Below are 20,998 nucleotides of genomic sequence, written 5' to 3'. Positions count from 1 at the left end.
TTTGCAGGCAGGCAACTATCAAGGTCAAAGATCAGAAAAAGCAAGTGGAGTGGGCAGATAAAATATTTCCGAAGCAAAGATTTGGGAATTAGGTTTGAAAGGTATTTTATCTCTGCCCTAGAGAATGAGTCTAATGAATTGACCTCATACTAGGAATCTGATTTGGGCTGAAGAGATAGCTCTGTGGTTAAGAGCACTTACTGCTTTTGCAGAGGACCTGGTTCTCAGCACTCACATGGCAGCGCTCAACAATCTGCAACTCCAGTTGCAGGGAATTTGACATCCCCCTCAGGCCTCCTTGGACACTGAACACATTTAGTGCATATACATCCATGCAGGCAAAATATCCACAGGCATCAAATAAAATAAGTAAATCTTAAATGTTTGTCCCTTAGTTGTAGTTTTCTTGTTTACCTCTTGAATTCCAGACCAAGCTTTTGTATGTGTTTTTCTGTGCTTTGTCTCTGCTTCGAAATATTACCACTTTTACTGTGAGGTTCTCTATCACCTTCTTCCATTCTTGAAATCACAGACTGTTTCTTCTAAATGCAGAGTACATACACTCAAGAGCAAAAAGCAACAGCATGCAAGAGAGCCTATCTACCTAGTGGTAGCTTTGCCTGAAATGGAAATTTTTAAGTGCAATTGTGTTCCAGGTTTAAATAATAATAATAATAATATTCAATGCCTATTCCAAATTAGAAAATGACAAAATTTTGGCTATGTATCATGGGGCTGGAGAGATGGCTCAGTGGTTAAGAGTGCTTATTGCTCTTTCAGAGGACTGGAGTTCAGTTCCCAGCACCCATATTGGGTGACTGACGGTTGCCTGTAACTTTCACTCCAAGAAATTTGACATTCTCTTCTGGTCCCTGGGTACTTTCATGCATGTGTTCATAATCACACAGATACATGGTGTGTTTTTTTAAGTATACCAACATAGGCAATTTGAAAACAAATTATGAATAAATGTGATAAAGAAAAAATAACATTGAATACAACTTCAATTGCAATGCTTCTCTCCACCAGTACCATCTGCTTTTTCTCTGCATCACTCTTGGTGACCCAAACTATTTATGGGCATGAAGCCACAGGCCTTCCTAGAATCTGTAGGACCAAGATTCCCCAGTGTCAACCTCTGCCTGAGCTTGAAAGAACACAAGGTGCCAAGACTCTGTGACCGCGCTGTGTCAGGGTCTGACCCTTCCATCTGTCTCTGAACGGGGTATTTCCTGACCTCTGCTGCAGTCAATCATCTCACCACTCCACGTCTTTTGAATGAATCTGGGTAATAGGTCTCGGTCAGCTTGGATTTCTTTTCCCAGCAACTCCTTTTAACTTCCTTATCTTTCCAAGCATTCCTCAGAATTCTTTTCCTACTTAAAAAAAAAAAAAAACAATGCAATGCTGCAAGAGATTAGTTCTGATTGGAATTTTTTTTTGACCATTACAGAAGCAAAGGAGTCAGCTAAAGGCAATGCTTATCCTGTGAGTGAGAGGTTCCACTTAGAATTGCTCACAGTTCCTGATCCACTCACCTCAAATTGCTTAATGATGCACCTAACTGGAAAGAGGAACATTGAAGAATGGAGTTGACAGCTTCTCCTTAATTCCTTCCCTGCATTAACTTACTCATTCATGTTGTTTGAACACTAAGGCACTGTACTTGGTGGGAAGTGGGACTTGAGGAGCTGACTCAGTCGTCAGCACCAATGGTGGATGGCAGGGTCCAACATCCATGGTCTTCTTGTGTGGGCACCGTCATTATCTTAGGAATCTGTGGAGATTCTAGAACAAATTCACTGGCTCTTCCTTATCACTGGACTCTGGATGCCTTACCTGTTAGAGTCCTTCTCTTCTGCCTTTTGGTTGGTATTACTGTAGGGCCTTTACCTGTTGCTATCACTACAATAATATTAGTAGTGGTTACTAAGGTTACAGTATTAGACACACTAAGGGAAGACATTGTACTAAAGACAAATTATTGCTCCCTGATCTTGGGACTGTGTGCATGCTAGGAAAGTGCTGTGATACTAAGCTACACTCCTGCTCTGAACTAAATCTTTAATACCTTTGTACATAGACACACAGTCATATGCTAATAAAGAACGACGACACACTCGGACAAACACATTGTCAGCTGCTTTCACAACTATGCTCACATAAACCTACATGGTAAAGTCAGTCACTTACTATAACTTCTTAATGCAGCAAAGACAGGGTCAACCCCAGCTGGGTGTGGCCACAGCACAGCTTGGCACTGCTGGTTGCTTGGCTCTTCCCACTGAATAGAAATATTCCTTCTTATAGGAAGAGGAGAAGCCCAGAAGATTTAAGAAGGTAAAGAAACTTAGAAAGCTTGAAGAGCCCAACTTACTAGATTCACAAATACTCTTCCCAAGGTGCTATAAGGTGTAAACCATTGCCAATGAGACCTATCAGTGGTGTTGTCTGCACTTGGGTCCAAATTGATTCTTCTCCCATTGTTGGAGTGGGCTTTTCAGTCTCCCATGCTCCTGTAAGTAACACTTTCCCAACATTCCTGTAAGTAACCCTCCCCCATGTTCCAGCAAATAACACCCCCTCATATTCCAATAAATAATCTCAGTAAAGTGATTGGTTCACCAAACAAGACTTGAATGGCATCCTTTCTTTGTTCTGTTGTCAATGGCCTATCTGGGGTGAATAGTCACTTATTCATATCTCCCTAGGAGGGGTCACACAACGTTATTTTTACAGTAAACTATAGAATCTGCACATGGAAGGAATACATTCTAAAATAATAATAAAGAGATAGGATAGCAGACACATAAACTAGAAACACAGTCACTTGGTAATATGTGCTGCATATGATTGCATGCACTGTATTTTTAGATGACACAATCAGCTTGCTCATCCTAGCATCACCACAAACACATGACTAATGCATTGATGTGTTGCATTAAGACATCTAACATGACTGCAACATGTCACTAGGCAACAATAATTGTCAACTCCCTCATAATCTCCTGGGATTGACATTGTATGTACGGCTCATTGTCAAAAAAGTCATCACAGGGCTCATGACTGTATTTTACAAAACTGGAAGAGAGCACAGAAAGATTAAAATACAATTAATATGTGGCATATGCAGACCACTAGGGGATTATTAAGAGGCAGTGATGAGTTTAAAGGGGCTGGAGAGATGGCTCAGAAGTTAAGAGCACTTGCTGCTCTTCCAGAGAACCCTCCTGACAGCTTACAACCCTGTAACTCCAGTTCCATAGGATGTGTCTTAGTTAGAGTTTCTGTTGCTGTGAAGAGACACCATGACCCCAGTAACTCTTATAAAGAAAAGATTTAATTGTGAGGCTCACTTACAGTTCAGCATTATCATCATAGAAGGACACAGCAGCATGCAGGAAGACATGGTGCTGGAGAGGTAGCTGTTACACGTTGAAATGCAGGCAACAGGAAGTAGACTGAGACACTGGGCAGTATCTTCAGGATATATGAAACCTCAAAGCCTGTCTCCACAGTGACACATTTCCTCCGACAGGACCATACCTACTCCAACAAGACCACACCTCCTAATAGTGTCACTTCCTTTGGGGACCATTTTCTGTCAAACCACCATAGGAGGGAACTTCCCATTTTGGCCTCCATGAGCACTTTGCACACAGAGTGTATACACAGTGTGTGTGTGTGTATATATACAAGCCTCCATGCACATAAAACAAGAAAACAATAATTTTTAAAAATAAAATCTAGTTAAAGTCAAGAAAAAATGAATTATGCAATACAGTAGAAATGGTACAAATGAAAAAACATATCACAAGAGACAAGAGACCCATCTTGGAAATGGATACTGGAGGTGTATAGCAGTATTCAAACACTTGAATACAGTTTGGTATTTTGTTCATTTGAGCTGCGTTGCTCAGACTCTTTCTTGACTTTCTTTCAAGTCTGGCTTGCATGGCCATTCGCAGAGTCCTGTTAGACCCAAGGGATCTACATACATGGAGTCACTTATTTTCCTCTCAAAGTAGAAAGGGGAGTTTTTATGTTGATTTTTACATAGAATGACATGGTTTTGTATTGTCTGTTTCTTGCTACTATTCACTGGTACAGTGAACATTATCAAATAAATCCTGTGAATAGTTAGCCTTAGCAACACTGATAGCCCATGATCCTTAAATCCAATAGGACAGGAATCCATTTGGAAATCCTTAACATTCTTCTTGTGGCATTTTTGTCTTTTAGTTTGCCTTATCAGAGACACAGATTCAACTACATTTTCTTGGTACAGTAATTTTATGGAAAGGTGAATTAATAAAACCCACTTCTAAGGAAAATTACAGTCTAACTAAGGAGTAATAAAACATTTAAAACAGCAAAGCAGAACCCAACAAGTATCATGAGTAATGTGCAGATAAAAAAAAAAAAATCACGTGAACCGTTTTAGGGGCCAGAGAAATGGCTCAGTGTTAGGGAATGGTTTTTTGTGCACTGTGAAGATGTGTCTTTGCCAATTTGCCTTCTGATTGGTTTGGTAAAATGCTGACTGTCCAGGAGGAGGTTGAGCAGGAGAGCTAGACTGAGAGGAGGCTAGGGGGAGGAAGGGCAGTCACAGGGAGTCTCCAGCCAGATTCCAGGGGAGCAGGAGATAAACATGCTGTGCTAAGGGACGGGTGCTGCCATGTGGTAGAGCATGGATGAGGAATGTGGGTTGATTTGAGATGTGGGAGATGGTTGGTGGTGGGCCTGGGCTATCAGCTGGACATTTACAACTGGTGGTGAGTCTCAGTGTGGTTATTTGGGAGCCAATGGTCCCAATGGAAAAACTCCATCTACAGCTCTGAGGTCAGGAGCACTTTCTGCTCTTGGAAAAGACCCAGTTTTGATTCCCAGCACCCACATCAGGCAGCTCCCAATGCTTATAACTCCAGTTCTAGGGATCCAACACCCTGTTCTGGCATCCATGGGCACTTGCATACATGTGCTGCACATAGCTTCATATAGTCACACACACACACACACACACACACACACACACACACACACACACACACACGAACATAAAAAATGTAAAAAGATTTCAGGATTAACTTTCAAGTACAAAGATTAAAGAATTAGAAGATATTGAGATAGGTCTTGAATAGTGAGCACTATTCCAAGAAGCAGAAAAAAATGCTGTGGATATCGCTCTGTTTAAATGAAATGCTGATTGGCCAGTAGCCAGGCAGGAAGTATAGGTGGAACAAGCAGAGAAGAGAATTCTGGGAACAGGAAGGTTGAGTCAGGAGATGCTGCCAGCTGATGCCATGAGTGCCAACATGTAAGATACTGGTAAGCCATGAGCCATGTGGCAAGGTATAGATTTATAGAAATGGGTTAATTTAAAATGTAAGAACTAGATAGCTAGAAGCCTGAGCCATTAGGCCAAAGAGTTTAAATAATATAAGTGTCTGTGTGTTTACTTGGTTGGGTCTGAACGACTGCGGGACTGGTGGATGAGAGAGATTTGTCCTGATCATGGGCCAGGCAGGACCAGGAAAACTCTACCTACAAGAAACAAAACAAAACAAAAAAAAACCAACCAAACAAACAAACAAAAAAAAAAAAACACCAAGGAGGAAAGCAAGCAGAGTAAAAGGCATTGGTTTCTCAATTCATCCAATGTTACTTGTTAAATAAGGGATGACAGTGTGTACAGGGTTGGGAAGACAGTGGTCAACCAGATGGACATAGACAAGGTAGACAAATCCATGGACTTATGGACCCACGATCTTATGGAAGAGGACAGGGCACAAAACCAGAATTAAAATTCAAAATTGTTACATTGTTTCAGATAGAGATAAAATGAGACACAGGAAATAAACAGGTCATGTGATTGGTTGGGTGAATGCTGTGGGCATGAGCAAGCTTTTAGTTAGGAGATTACGAGAAAGGCTTTCTGAAAAAGTGTGTTTTTACCAAAGCCAGTTAGACAAGAGGTGGCCAGTGGAGGGGGACAAGAAGGCAACAGCTCTACAGAGCTGGTTTAAGGAATAGTGCACGTGCTGAGTGGGATAAGGGCACGTGCCCAGGGGGTAGGGGTTGTGTCCTGAGAGACAAAGCACAGAAAGTCTTCGGTTTTACTCTAGAAGCAATGAGATTATCATCATTGTGTATAGGTGTGTGCATGTGTGCGCACTTATGTGTATATGTGTGTGTGCCTCTGTGTGTGTGTGTGTGTGTGTGTGTGTGTGTGTGTGTCCATTCCACACAGACAGCTCAGCAGAACTGAAGAAATTGGTAGCCTGCCAGGAGAAAGGGGAGAAAAGAATATTTAGTAGGGCCAAGAAACAAATTCGCTCAACTTCAGAGAGACAGGAAGAGGAAATGTCTTTAAAGAAGACAGAAAATAGATCACAGAAGGTCAAAAAGACAAGAAGTCCCCCATAAACGGTAGGATGATCAGTGGCGTCTTCGTTAGAGTTTCTATTGCTATGATAAAGCATCATGACCAAGGGCAACTTAGGGAGGAAAGAGCTTTTATGTCTTAATCTTACAAGTCACGGTCCATCACTGAAGGCAGTCAGTGTAGGAACCTGGAGGCAGAGATTGAAGCAGAGGCCATGGAGAGGTGCTGTTTACTGGCTTCCTCCCATAGCTTGTTCAGCCTGCTTTCTTATAGAACCCAGGACCACTAGGTCAGAGGTGGCCCCACCTACAAAGGGCTGGGCTTTCCCACATTGATCATCAATCTAGAAAATGCTTTATAGATTTACCTATAGGTCAATCTGATAGAGAATTTTCTCAATTGAGGTTCTCTTTTCCAAAATGACTAGATTGTGTCAAGTTGATATAAAACTAGCCAGCACAACTAGTATTGGAGTGTTAGATAACACTGGGAAAAATTAATCTTTTTAAGTCACTGTGATAATCTACAGGTTAATTTAAAGGTGATTCTCCCCTAGTTGACTTGCAGGTGTAGAACTCAAGATCTATTCTCGGGATCAGCAAGATGGCTCATTGGGTAAAGACACTTGACAGCGAGCTTTCAACCCAAGTTTGATCCCTGGACCCACACACTGGAAAGAACCAACTCCAGCAAACTGTCCTCTGACCTCCATAGATTCACTGTGGAATGTGTACTTACACACACACACACACACACACACACACACGCACGCACGCACGCACGCACGCACACACACACACACACACAAATAAGAAAGAGAGAGAGAGAGAGAGAGAGAGAGAGAGAGAGAGAGAAGGAACAAAGAAGAGAGAAAAAGAAAGAGAGAAAGGGAAAGAAAGGAAGGGATGAAAGAAAGAAGGGAAAAAGGAAGGAAGAAGGAAATATTTTTAGAATAGCCATTCAATGAACAGAGCTTTCCTGTCCCAACCACCTGGTCCCAAATACTCACTCAGAGGCTTATATTAATTACAAATACTTAGCTGATAACTCAGGCTTGTTACTAGCTAACTCTTACATTTAAATTAAACCATTTCTATTAATCTATGTATTGCCACATAGCTCGTGGCTTTACCTGTCCTCTAGCATGTCTTGCCTTCTAGGTGACTGGCTGGCATCCCTCATGACTCCCCTGACTCCTCCCTTTCTCCCCCCATCATTCTCTCTGTGTTAAGCTGTCTTGCCCAATCTCTTCTTGCCCTGCTATCGGCCAATCAGATTTTTATTAACAATGAGCATAATCCATAGCACCGTTCTAAGATGGCTCCATCAGTATACACTCAGAGGTGTGAAGAATCTGTTGTCAAATACTTGAGAACTCCCATGTTCAGTCAGTTAATTGATGGGCATTAGTGGACAAAGGGGTTTTGGTCCTGGAGTGATTTCTCACCATTCATAATCTAAAGTCCTGCCCCCAAGGCATCCTCTAGTTCTCAGAGCCTCCACCTCCTTTTTATCTGTACCCACAGCTAACTCATTTAGTAAATACTCAAGTTTGGTGGCATATATACATGAAGCCGACTAATCCTCCAACACTATGCTAATCACATTGTCAAATACTGTGTCAAATTTCCCTTCCTGATTGAGCAGAAAGCTCTTCCTCCCAAACTTGCAAAAATGTTGTCCACTGGAATCCGTCAACTTTGTGTCAGACAGGAAACCTCTATTCTTCTATCACTGGAAATGCAGTCAGGTGTGAACTGAGTGTGTAGGGGGCACCTGGTTTAGCATCTTCATCCTTCTCCCTCACCTAGAGGAATTATTTTCTCCTTTCTTGTCCTTCCATTCTGCAAGCCCACATGTTGGGAAGATAAGAGAATAAGAGATGTTAAAAAAACAAATCATTTGTTCAGATGTCAAAATTTTTGTCAACTTGATACAAACCTAGAAATATCTGTGACTCAACTGGGAAACTGTCTTCAGCAGATTGGCCAGTGAACGTGTCTGTGGGACATTTTCTTGATTGATGGGGAAGAGCCCAGCCCGACCAGTGAGAGCTTCCACATCTCTGCTCATCCTTTACCAGGGGCCATGTCCTTACTGTCTCTGTACTAGTTATCTGTTGCTGTGTAGCAAATCTTCACAAGGCACTGGCTTACGAGCACTATTCCTTACCCTACAGTTTCGTGGGTTCAGAAATCCAAATATGATTTGAGTGGGCCTTTGTAATAGTAAGTCTTCATTGTCAATTTGATCTGATCAGAATCACTATGGAAACACAGCTCTATGTGTGTCTGTGGGGGCATTTCCAGAAGAGTTAACTGAAGAAGAAAGATGCACTCTAAAGTGGGCGACATCATGCCATGTGTTGGGGTCCCAGGAAAATAAAATGAGAAAGGGAACTGAGTATCAGCATTCATCTTTCTCCGCTTTCTGACTATGGATCCAAAGTGACCAGCTACCTCAAGCTTCTGATGCCATGACCTCCCCACAATAATGGACTGTCCCCTCACACCAATGAGCCAAAAAAAAAAAATGCTTCTTTCCTTAAATTGTCTTTGTCACACACTCTGTCACAGCATGAGAAATGTGAAAAATACAGTCCTGTACTTGAGATTCTCTCAGCAAACTAGGCTACCAGCCGGGGTCTCTCACAAAGCTACAGAGACTCTCCTGTGAACACCTGACTGGGAAAGACTGTTCTGAGGTCTGTGTTGAGGGGCAGGTGCAGCTCCTTGAGAGCCATCGAACTTACTGTCACTGAGTGAGAGTTACTCGAGTCTGTTACAACATGAGCCTTTCTATAACACTGCTTGAGCCATGGAGAGCCAGCTGGTAAGATAGGAACCCGGTTTTATTAATGTCACCAGGGAAGAGACCCCTTTGCCACAACAAGGACTTCAGAGTGTGATTGCTATAGCTGAGACCTGTGGGGCTTGTCTTGTCTTCTTTGGTAACCTGGCCAACCCTTCTTCCACCCCAAGCCGTCCTCTGCCGTCACCTCTGTTCCTTTACTTGGACCCTCAAAACTGAGGTTATAGAAGTCAAACCTCTTTGCTTTCCAAGTGAGGATCCTAAAAAGAAGTGGATACGAGAGGATCAGACACTTTCTCCTTGCTCACAAAGAGACACATTGTCTACTGTAGAATATAGTTACATGGGAAAAAAGATAAAAATACTAAAATCATATCATATTTATTTCAATTACATATATCACAGAGATTATACAATTAAAGCTACTATATTTATATATGTGTGTGTGTGAGCTACTATATTTTTAAAGACTTATCTGAAATCTGTTCTAATTTTACATGTTATAAATGAATTGTGCTTCTGAGCTTTACAAACTTTGAGATCAGATCTCTGAAATGATGCTTACAGAAAACCTCTGCTTCTCTTGCAATAACGCTCCGTGACCCAGGCTGGGGGGTGAGAGGGCAATTAATCAACTTCCAGAATTAGCAAAAGAGCTTTTCTACTTCATCTGCCAAAAGTGAGATTCCATTTTAGTCAATAAGAACTTTGCATTAATTCAACATTTGGATGGGGGCCAGAGTCAGTTGCAGTAAGTCTTGGTTAACTGCCGTTTGTTTCAAGTAAGAGCCAGGCAGTTTGTTTATCTTAGATGCTGGCTCGATGGGTTACTCCCCTGGGAAAATGACCTTGTTTTCATCTCAAGCTCCAGAGAAGCTTCTTGCACTGTGGAATCTTATTCTAGTATGTGCATGAAAAGTCAAAATTACAGTTCAGACTCAGCTAGCATAATTCATTTGCTTCCTTGGCAAAGGAGGTAAAATTCTTACCTTCCCTCCTTGATCTTTCCCATCCCCATTAATACAAAAACACAGAACAGTTCAAAGCTGTCAACTTACTTCATCCCATTCTACTTTCAGTTCCTACTGAAGTATGAATATGAAATACACCCCAACAGGATCATGTGTTGAATGTTTGGTTTAGGAGGTCTAGAACACTTAAGAAGTGGGACCTGGTTAGAAGTAGACCATCAGAAGTATGGCTGTGAGGCTATGCCTGGTCCAGGTTGACTTTTCACTCTACATTTCCAATCTGCTTTGAAGGACAAAACCTTACCTCCTTACGCTCCTGCTGCCTTGACTCTGCCTCACCAGGGGCCCCAAATCAAGAGTCCAAGATAACAGACAGAAATGTCTGAAACCATGAGACAAAAGAAGTCCTCTCCACACAGATTTGTTTCTGTCTTGTAGATGTAACCATCTTGTTAAATAAGAAACACAGAGCCAATGCAGAGATGAAAGCCCAAGAGGTCAGAGCTAAGAGCTAAAAAACCTTACCCTTCACTGCTGCTGCTGTCCTCTTTAGCAAGAGAGCTACTTCCTGTCTGTTTGTCTTTTTTTATAGACTTTCTATTCTGCCTTCTTGTAAACCCAACCACATGACCTCCTCATCACTGCCTGTCTATAGACCTCCAGGTTTTCTATGGTTGGTATTGAGATTAAAGGCATGTGTCTCTATGCTGGCTGTATCCTTGAACACACAGAGATCTACCTAGCTCTGCCTCCCAAGAGCTAGGATTAAAGGTGTGTACCACCACCGCCCAGCTTCTGCTATGGCTTGCTATTAGCTCTGACCCCAGGCAACTTTATTTATTAACATGCAAATAAAATCACATTTCAGTACAAATAAAATATAACCATACTGTCTGGTATTTGTCACAGCAGTGAGAAAAGTAATGTAGAAAATTGGTACCAGGAGTGGGGTTGTTGCTATGACTGGGCCTGACAGGTGACCTGAGACCTGGTTTGCATGAGTAACATAGAAAATTGAAGATGAAGGTTAGAGAAAACCTACAATGCTATGAACACAGCTTAGTAGGTAATTCAGCTAGGAATTCAAAATGTCATGAGGCCAGAATGCCAATCAAAATTTAGATTACAGTGGCTACTCATGAAGTTTCAGTTACAACAGGGATTCTGTTGTTAAATTCAACAAAAATACACATGTATGTGCTGGGAAGTAACTTTCCTACATTTGGCCCTAAGACTTTGAGGAAATGTAGCTTGATGTTTGACTAATAGACAATGAACAGAAAATTTTGAGACTGTACACATTCAAGCAGTGGTTATTGCTGTTTTTCTTGGTGTAGCATGAGAATCAGGAGCAAACAACAGAAAGACATGAAATGGTTTCAGGTTGTTCCAACAGGCCCATGTAAACTTGAAGCTAAAGTCAAACTTTGATTTCTAGAAAATCGGTGACATAGAAGAAACCAAGGATCCAGGTGGTATAGCATGTTATGTCTATAACCCAAGTACTTGGCAGGAGGATCAGGAGGATCAGGAGTTCGAGTCTAGCTCTAGTACATAGTTTCAGGCTAACCTGAGCTATATGATGAGGTTGTGCCTAGAAAGAGGGGAGAAATCTAAAGTGCCAAGAACTGGGGATATGGCTCATATTTTTTTTTATCTGGATAACAGGGAAGATGATTCCAGAGCATCACAGAAACTGGCCAGAACCTAGTCATCACAGGCTTACGGGTATGAAAGAGGAAAGACTTACAGGCTTTCTCTTGAGAATACACTACCACCTGTTTGCAAAGAGTAGCCCAGGCAATTGTTTTCTTGAGATTTGTTTCACACTGCTCATCCACTGAGGTATGTGGGGCCACTGTGGGCCAAGCAAGTGGAGTGACAACCTGTGTTAGCAGCAGTTGATACCGTCTGTGTCACATTGGTATTGGAGGAATGAAATTAAATAGAAGAGTTATAGGGTGATGGAACGGTTCTATCTAGCTCTCAAAAGAAAGACAAGGAGGGTAGATGATGTATGGCAGAGTATGATTCCCTGTAGGGAGCCCCCCAAGTGAGTGCTGTGTGAAGCCACGAGGATTAAAAATAGAATGTTTGGCCGGGCGGTGGTGGCGCACGCCTTTAATCCCAGCACTCGGGAGGCAGAGCCAGGCGGATCTCTCTGAGTTCAAGGCCAGCCTGGGCTACCAAGTGAGTTCCAGGAAAGGCGCAAAGCTACACAGAGAAACCCTGTCTTGAAAAAACAGAAAAAAAAAATAGAATGTTTGCTAAACAAACCAACAGGAGGAAAGCCAAGCTAGCCCAAGAGACAGGACCTGTGCCTGCAACCAGCAAGTCATCAGGATGGGACTGACTAAGCCCTTTGTATCTTATATCATAGCATCATTTGTCCACATGCTGAACATGAACCTGCAGGATTTAATGAATACCCTAATAGGTTTTGATCAGACTCTATACCACTGAATAGTGGAAATCTGTGCTTTTCATTTTTCAATAGCATTTGACAAAGAGTTTGCTTTGATTCTTAGAGGAGATCTCGGACTTTTTTGTTTGTTTGTTTACAATGTTGGAACTATGTAGGGGTGTCCAACCTTTTGACACTGTGACATGCTGTTGTTTTCTACAAATGTGTTAACTTCATTCATAGATATTCTAAAATGAATGTAACTTGCAAGCCACAGATTTATGTGGCAGGTAGACTTTAAAGACTCTTATAAATTGATTAAATGCATTTTTACATTCTGAGGTGGCCCTTGGGGTCCAGATGTAGAATGTTATGCATTGGTATAAAATTTCCCCTGGCTTAGTCCCCAGCTAGTAGGGCTAATTAGAAGGTTCTAGAAGTTTTAGGAGGTTGAGATTACTCTGAAGAATAGGTCACTACAGGCATGCCATTGAAGTTATACTCATTCCCCAGACTTGCTTAGTTTCTGTTTCATTGATGTCAAGCTTCACTGCCATTGTCTCATAATGGACCCAGGAGCATTGGAGCCAGGACTACAGAGTGATACCTCTGACATTATAAACCAGCACAAACCATCCTTTCCATAGGTTGTTTCTGTGAGGTATTTCACATCCATGAGAAATAACATATACAGTTTGCATAAGGTGACAGAAATAACAAGTCCCACAGTGTAAAGAAGCTTGGGGATTGCTTGTACCATGAATGGAAGCTTGTGTAATTCCTTAGACCTTGAGTAAATAATTTCATTTATATCATATAACAGTTAGCTTAAATGTCAATGACATGACCTAGAATCACCTGGGAATAGAGTCTCAATGAAAGATTATCTCCATTGGGCTGGCCAGTGGGTATGCCTGTTGGGGGAGGTGTCTTAAATGAATTGATACAGGAAGATCCAGGGCACTGTGGGTGGCATCATTCCCTACCAAGAGACTCTTGAATATATAAGAGTGGAAAAAATAAACTGAGCAAAAGCAAACAAGCAAGTGATAAATGTACACATTTGCTGCCCTCTGGTCTTGACTGTGGATGTTGTGTGATGTATTGTTTTAAGTCCCTGCCATCTTGATTTCCCTTTTATCATAGACCATAACAAAATTTTCAGTTTAGTTATACCCTTTCTCCTCTAAGTTGCTTTTTGCCTGGGTGTTTTGTCACAGTAACAGAAAAGTAACTAGAGTAGAAACTGGTGTTGAGAAAGTGGGGTTAATGTGGTAATAAATCCAGCCATGTGGATTTCATGCCTTTGGACTATTGTGGAAGAACTTGGAACTTAGGGGTAGAGAATAACGGGTCATTCTAGAAGAAGTTTAAAAGACAGAAATGCAGAGAGATACACAGACAGTGGAAGCCTAGCTCACAGAGAGGAATAAGGATCACCAGGAGCAGGGGTAGGGGCTATTTGTGTGACATTTGAACTAAGAAGATGAATGTGCGGATCATCCAGGATCTGGAGAGCCATCTGTGACTGTTAAGAGATCAGCACCAGTGAAAACATCCCATTTGGAAGTGTGACAATAGGAAAGTGTTTTAATCATAATTCTGAATCTCCTTGTTTATTAAAAACTAAACATTCTCTAAAGGTCTCTATATAACAATATAGAAATTATTAGATTAGAACATACAATTAATTGACTAACACCCAGAATAAATACTCACCATATGAGTTAGTATTTAGCGTTCTTCCTCTTAGCCTTGATTGTCTTTGAATATAAAATGCATCACTCTTGAGAAGTTGCTGGAATAATTTGGAAATCCTGGAGCCAAGTAGACTGTTTGTTTAGGCAACAGAGAAGAAATGTGAAAGAAAATCAGCAAGTCAAATCATGACTAAAATCCAACAACCCCTAAGGATTGTTGCATGGGACCACTATCTATCTGTTTTTATGTATGAGTGTTTTGTCTGCATGTATGTCTGTGAATTTCATCTGTGCAATGACCCAAGGAGGCCAAAAGAGGGCATCATCCATCCTCTAGAACTGTCAACTGCCATGTGGGTGCTGGGAACTGAACCCAGGCTGGGTCCTCTGGAAGGGCAGCCAGTATTGTTAACAATCCTTCCAGCCCCAGCATTATTCATTTGTATGCATGTAAAGATAAACATCATGAAAGTTCCAGAACTATGACTTAGTCCAAAACATGTTCTTTTTTCCTAAATCTGATTTTCAAAAGTCACTATTAGATAACTAGTAGAAAGTTTTAATTTAGGATCTAAGGAATGCAGAAAACTTGAAAGCATCCTGTAATACATTCACTGACTCAATAAGGATATTTTTACCTATAAATATTGGTCAAACTCCCAGAGGACACTGTAATCAGCCAAGTTTACTGTCCTTACTCACCATGACTTGGATGATCATCATTTTTTGCTGTCTTTTAATGTTCAAATCCAGTGTCTCTTGTTAAACTAGGAAGATAAATTTAGAAAATGAGTAAAAGAATTGGTTTCCAGAGCCAAATAACTGAGGGAGTACAAAAACCATATCCCTCCCCCCCAACACAAACACACACTGGGTTGTACTTCCAAACTAAGTGTGTGCAGTTTCGCCAGGAGATACTTCCAGTGAAAAACTCTGGTTCTAACATCACAGAAGGTATCATCCAAAAGATCCCTTTCCTTTCCTAGACGGATTTCATATCAATGAGTCCTAGGGCTCAGTTTTCAAGGGTAAAGTACAGTGATCTAGAAAGTACATGTGCAGAAGAAGTATGAAAAACTAACACTAGATTTTATTTGAGTCCAACAAACTTGATTTGTTTACTGTTTGAGTATTTGGGAATCACTGTCAGGGAGGCAAGAATAGCAGGAAAAGAAAAGAAAGACACAGATCTAGAGTATGTGAGATTATGACTTTAAAATAGATGTTCGTACAATCCCCAGTTACAAAATAGTTCAATAATTATGAAAACATACAAACTGCATGGTCAGTCACCAGCTTTGAGTTTAGAAGCCTACCCTGAGCTCAAATTTACAAATATTCTGCTAAATTAACAAATTTAGTGATAGCTAGGTTTCCCATAGGATATTTTTTCAACATACAAAGCAAAAGTAATAAACTGATTGTATCACCCATTCAATGAATTGAACCAAGAGGCAAAGAAAGCTGTGTATATCTATTTAAACACTCACCTTCTGTATTTCATGTGGGCAGAATGCACGTGAGAGAAAATCCCAGGCATTTACCCCGTATGCATCACAGCAGTGCACCCACAGAGAGCCCTCATCCCTGCATCCATGAATTATGATTCGTTTTCATTGGCTCATGTCCATTCTCAAGGCTGAAAGTTAGTGGTGTGAGCAGCGCCAGGCTAAAAGTGGACTGGAAAGAATTTGTTAGAGTATACAAGTCTAATTATCTTCTGGAGTGAGGAGCTGGGCTGCTTTATCATCCTAATTGCATCTCTTCATGGGCTGCTCCTGAAGCCCTTTAGAAGACACTTGTCCTTTTTCTGCACTGGACAGAGCTCAGTGACCAAGCCCAGGGCGTTAGTTGCTTTCCTAATCAAATGATGTTTAGATCTTAGATGTCCCTAAAGGCCCTCCTGCTGAAGGCATTGCCCTGGGTCACTACTGGAAGGCACTGGAACCTCCAGGAGGTGGGGCCTGTTGGAAGGAAGTTAGGGCCATCTTTGGAGGATGCTCGTCAAGGAAATATTGCAGCACGAATCTTAAAAGGTTTTATTAATAAAAACAAACCCGGAGCCAGGTATTGGGGTGAAAGATCAGAGAAACAGAACAAGCCACAGTTAATCTCACCTTGCCAACTTCTCAGCTAATGTTGTTTCCTGAAACTGGAAGCCTCTGAGTCCTCATGCGAATGGATCTCAGCTGAACTGCTGCTAAAAGCCTAAAAGCTTAAAAAGGCTCTAGTTCCTGGTCCTCACACCTTATATACCTTTCTGCTATCACTTCCTGGGATTAAAGGCATGTGTCACCATGCCTGGTGGTTTCCAGTGTGGCCTTGAACTCACAGAGATCTAAATGGATCTCTGCCTCCTGAATGCTAGGATTAAAAGCATGTGATATCATTGCCTGACTTCTGTGTTTAATATAGTGGCTATTCTGTTCTCTGACCCCAGATAAGTTTATTGGGGTGCACAATATATCAATCACAAAACATTATGATTTTTCCCTCCTTTCCCACCTCCCTTTTTCATTTCCCAGCTGCCATGAGGCAGCACCACACACCACTCCCTGCCGTGATGGACTGACTTGTCACAGGATAAAAATCAGTAAAGTATGTGGCCATCCCACCAATGATTGATACCTCCAAAGCTGTTAGCTAAAACAAACTTTTGTTCTTTGTAAGCTAACTGTCTCTAGTATTTTGTAACAGTGACAGAAGACCAACAAAATCAACTTGAACACTGAGCAATTTTACTTAAGGACCGAAGCAGACAGATCTCTCAGAAGAACTACTCCAGTAACTGTGGTGAGGATGATTCTCCCTCTAGACTGAATGCAGTCCTCCTCCCTGATTAGAATTTACATACCTTCAAATTGTACTGTGTTCCATGAGTTAATTAGGAACACGAGGATCAAGGGAAGAGAGTGATCAACTGGGAGTCATTATGGGATTTTTTTCTTATTAATACATAGACTGCTTTGGTCCTTATGACATACAGACTGAAATTGAATGGGCTGTAAATGTATGATGTCATTCATGTGTGGCATGTTGGATTACAGCCTAAAGGTGGGCTTCTTAAACCGAGGTCCTCGGAAGTGGGTGGAAATGTGTCACTGATGACATTTCTCAGCGCCCACAGGGCTGTATGTTAACATGCCCTCTTGAAAGACTAAGCATGCTAAGGTGCAGTACAATTGCATCCTGAGGTACTTTGTACCAGATTCATTAACAATGATGGAATGAAATACTTGAAAGCTTATGGGGAAAATTGGAAGAGAAAAGGAAAATAAATGGGTTTAGAAGAGAGGGAGGAGGGATTATATGAGCAAGGGGGGGGGTCAAGGTCATGATGGGAAAATCTATGGAGACAACTGAACCAAGATCATGGGAACTCAGGAACTCTAGACCGACAGCTGTGGAGCCTGCATGGGACTGGACTAGGCCCTCTGCATGTGCGAGACAGTTGCATAGCTTTGTCTCTTTGAGGGGCCCTTGACAGTGAGATCAGGATCTATCCCTGGTGCATGAGCTGGCTTTTTGGAGCCCATTCCCTATGGTGGGACACCTTGCACAGCCTTGATGCAGGGGGCTGGGGGGTGGGGGGGTTGGAGGGGGGGCTTGGTCCTGCTTCAACTGAATGTACCAGGTTTTTGGACTCCCCATGGGAGACCTTACCCTTTTGGAGGAGTGGATGGCGGGGGGAGCAGGGGAGAACAGGAAGAGAGATGGGAGGGGGAAACTGTGGTTGGTATGTAAAATGAAAATTTTTTAAATAAATTTAAAAAAAGAAGAAAAAAGAAAGGAGAAGAAAGAGAATGCATGATTTTCATGATTAATCTCCTCCACTTACTTTAACAAAACTTTCCATAAAATTTGTCAAAATTTTATTAGAAAAGGCTTTCAGAGTTTGTGTAATTGGCTGGGTGGTGATGGCACTTGCACTTAGTTCCAGCACTTGAGAGGCAGAGGCAGGTGGAGCTCTGAGTTTGGGGCTAGCCTGATCTACAGAGTCAGTTCCAAGATAGCCATGGCTACACAGAGAAACCTCATCTCAAAAAATAAAACAAATTACGTAATTAGACTTTTTAATGTATAGAAGCTCATAAAGGGGGATAAAGAGATGGTTCAGGGGTTTCAGATGGCTCAAGTGTTTGTACAAAAACCTAAATATGAATCCCCAGCATCCAGGTGAGAACCAGGCATTATAGCAGGTGTTTGTAAACACAACGCTGTGAGCATGAGATAGGCACATCCCATGGGCTCACTGGTGAGCCAATATGGGCAAAGTGGTGAGCTTTGGGTCCAGTGAGAGGCCCTATCTCAAAAAAACAAAACAAAACAAAAAACAAAAACAAGATGAAGAGCAATTGAGGGGCAAAGAATGGAGGCATCCAGTGGCCACTCCTGACCCCCACACATGGAGGAGTGCACCCATAAACAGCCCCACTTCCTATGCATTTTCTGCTTTTATACCACACATACACAAATTGACAGACTAATTAATTACTTAAGAAAGAGCCTGGTAACGGGTTGGGTTCCGGGGACAGGTTGGCATAGGGAAATGTGAAGTGAAGTGGTACAAACAGGACCAGGGAAGGTCTCTCTGGTCTCCGGACTGCATGGAATCTCCCCGCAGATGTGCTCTCAAGGACCCTGGACACCGCCCAAGCCCATGGTGAACACTTTGCCTCCGATCCTTCCATCCCAGTCCTACACACAGACACAGACCTGCCCGCCTCAGAAGGCACCTTCCTTCACTGGACATTTCATCAGCTTTACTCCTTGCTCTCCAGTCTCGATATAATATCCTGGGTTTTTGTTGTTGTTGTTCTGTTTTGTTTTCCCTGTTCACAGGCTCAAAACTGCCGTTCTTCCTGGAAGTGGGTTTCCTGTTATCTTTAACAAATGTTAGCAGGGAAAATATCTCCTCAAATACAGCTGTTTGAAGAGCTGTGTCAGGCATTTGGAATTTAACCTTCCACTTAGATGAGAATTTCACTTACGTGTACGTGGTCAGTCTTCTCTTCCATGCCAGATGCTTGGTGCTATGGATCTTTCTGTTCCCAGGGACTTACAACAGTGTCTGACCCCACAGTAGATACTCAGTACGTGTCCCATCAATCGATGAATGACATAATCGACAGGTCATAAGACCAATCTTTTCAGGGTCCCGGCTTCTCCTGCTTTACTCCTGTACCAAGTGTGCCCCTTGCTCTTCAGATCCACCGTCTTCTCTCTCCACTTCTCTGCGCTCTGGCTTGTCCAGTGAGGAGCTTTGATGGAAACTGGAAGGGGACAGAGTGGGGTGAAAGGGTGTGTCCTCCTGTTTCTCTTCCCCTGCATCGTGAGGAAGGGAGCAGTTTTCCTCCCCCCCCCCCAACATCCTAGCTTTGTCTCTCTTTCCGTCCTTGAGAGAAAATATACTCGTTACTTTTCTTATTGCTGTGGCCAAATATCCGACAAGAAACAACTTCAGGGCGGTTATTTAGGCTCACGGGTCAAGGACATGAAATCCATAACGGTGGAGAAGGAACCGCAGCAGAAGTGTGACGAAACCGGTCACTTTATGTCCATGGTCTGGAAGCCGACAATAGACAGGAAGTGGGGTGGGGCTAGATGGTCTTAAGGCCCGCCCCCACTCCGCTGGCCCATTTCCTGCAGTAAGGCTCCAATCCTAAGGTTCTACAACCTTCCAAAACAGTACCACCGGTTGGGGGCAAGTGTCCAAACATGAGCCTGTGGGGGATGTTGCCTACTAAAACCGTAACAGATGTGAACCAAATGGTTTGCTCTAAGGGATGGGGATGTGGCGCAGTGGTCCGTGCATGTCCAAGACCCTCCATTACTCTTGGCAAATCCTCTACACTCGGCCCTCACTCATGTGAACAGATGGAGAATGTCTTCCCCAGAACGTGCCATCTGTTTTGTGTTAAAACACACTGGCTTTGTCAGATACAAAAATATTGGAAAACTTTACACATCTTAAAATATTCGTCAAGAACTGAAATGTTTGCAGTGTGTGATATTTTTATACAAATATGCTATTTTTTTCTAAAGTAAGTTTAATATTTTATATTTGAGGAGGCCTAAAATGCCCTCCCTCCTGATCTCCTATGCTAGCAGGGAAGAAGAACTCTGAGGGACTCTGATCCTGCAAGGGCCAAGATCTCTGCACAGAGCATCAAGCAAGTGAAGAATTTTGGAGGATCAACAATGTACAACAATGCTAAACACATTCTGTGTGGTGTTCACAGACTTCATGACATTTTTCTGTGGGTTTAATATCCTTGATTTATTACTTACACTTTAGCATGTTTACATTTTTAACTGTTCTTTTGGGGCAATAAAATGTCTTTTGGAACTTTCAGAATGTACTCTGAAATTTATATTTTTGGAAAAACTAATTCAGTGGTTCTGTCTGAAAGCCAAGATGGAGACCGTGGGATGACAGCATAGAGTTAAAGTGAAATATTATGTGTTTGAGTTTTTAGCATCTCTTTGTAGATGTGTAGCACAGTCTGGGATGGTGGATGATATACATGATCCTCAGCACCCTAGAAATATGGTGATGGAAGCAGCCTCAGAACTGAAGGCCTCCTAGGCAAAGGCACTACTATCCCTCTGCCCTGAACAGGGCATTCCTACACTGTCCTTCATCAAGCTCTCTAGGGACATCAAAGCATTGAAGTAAGCCATCCACAGTCCTTTCCAAGTCTGGAGTTTTGTATCCTGGTGTCAT

At 42.1% G+C, this 20,998-nt stretch overlaps 1 long non-coding RNA gene across 2 annotated transcripts; it reads right to left on the bottom strand.

The window, feature by feature from the left end:
* Window positions 1-9,219: 9,219 nt before the first annotated feature.
* On the bottom strand, window positions 9,220-19,544 carry LOC121828165 (uncharacterized). Of its 2 annotated transcripts, XR_006070676.2 has the most exons (5): window positions 19,263-19,544; window positions 15,762-15,951; window positions 14,974-15,038; window positions 14,291-14,403; window positions 9,220-9,456 (listed from the first exon to the last, which is right to left on the bottom strand). It is a non-coding gene; the product is annotated as an uncharacterized LOC121828165 (long non-coding RNA). The 2 variants fall into 2 exon arrangements; XR_013050222.1 differs by lacking the exon at window positions 19,263-19,544 and having other exon boundaries at window positions 15,762-19,049.
* Window positions 19,545-20,998: the final 1,454 nt, after the last annotated feature.

This window comes from Peromyscus maniculatus, chromosome 3 (genome assembly GCF_049852395.1).
Source record: "Peromyscus maniculatus bairdii isolate BWxNUB_F1_BW_parent chromosome 3, HU_Pman_BW_mat_3.1, whole genome shotgun sequence".
Classification (NCBI taxonomy): domain Eukaryota; kingdom Metazoa; phylum Chordata; class Mammalia; order Rodentia; family Cricetidae; genus Peromyscus; species Peromyscus maniculatus.
This window is presented reverse-complemented; position numbering and strand designations above follow the sequence as displayed.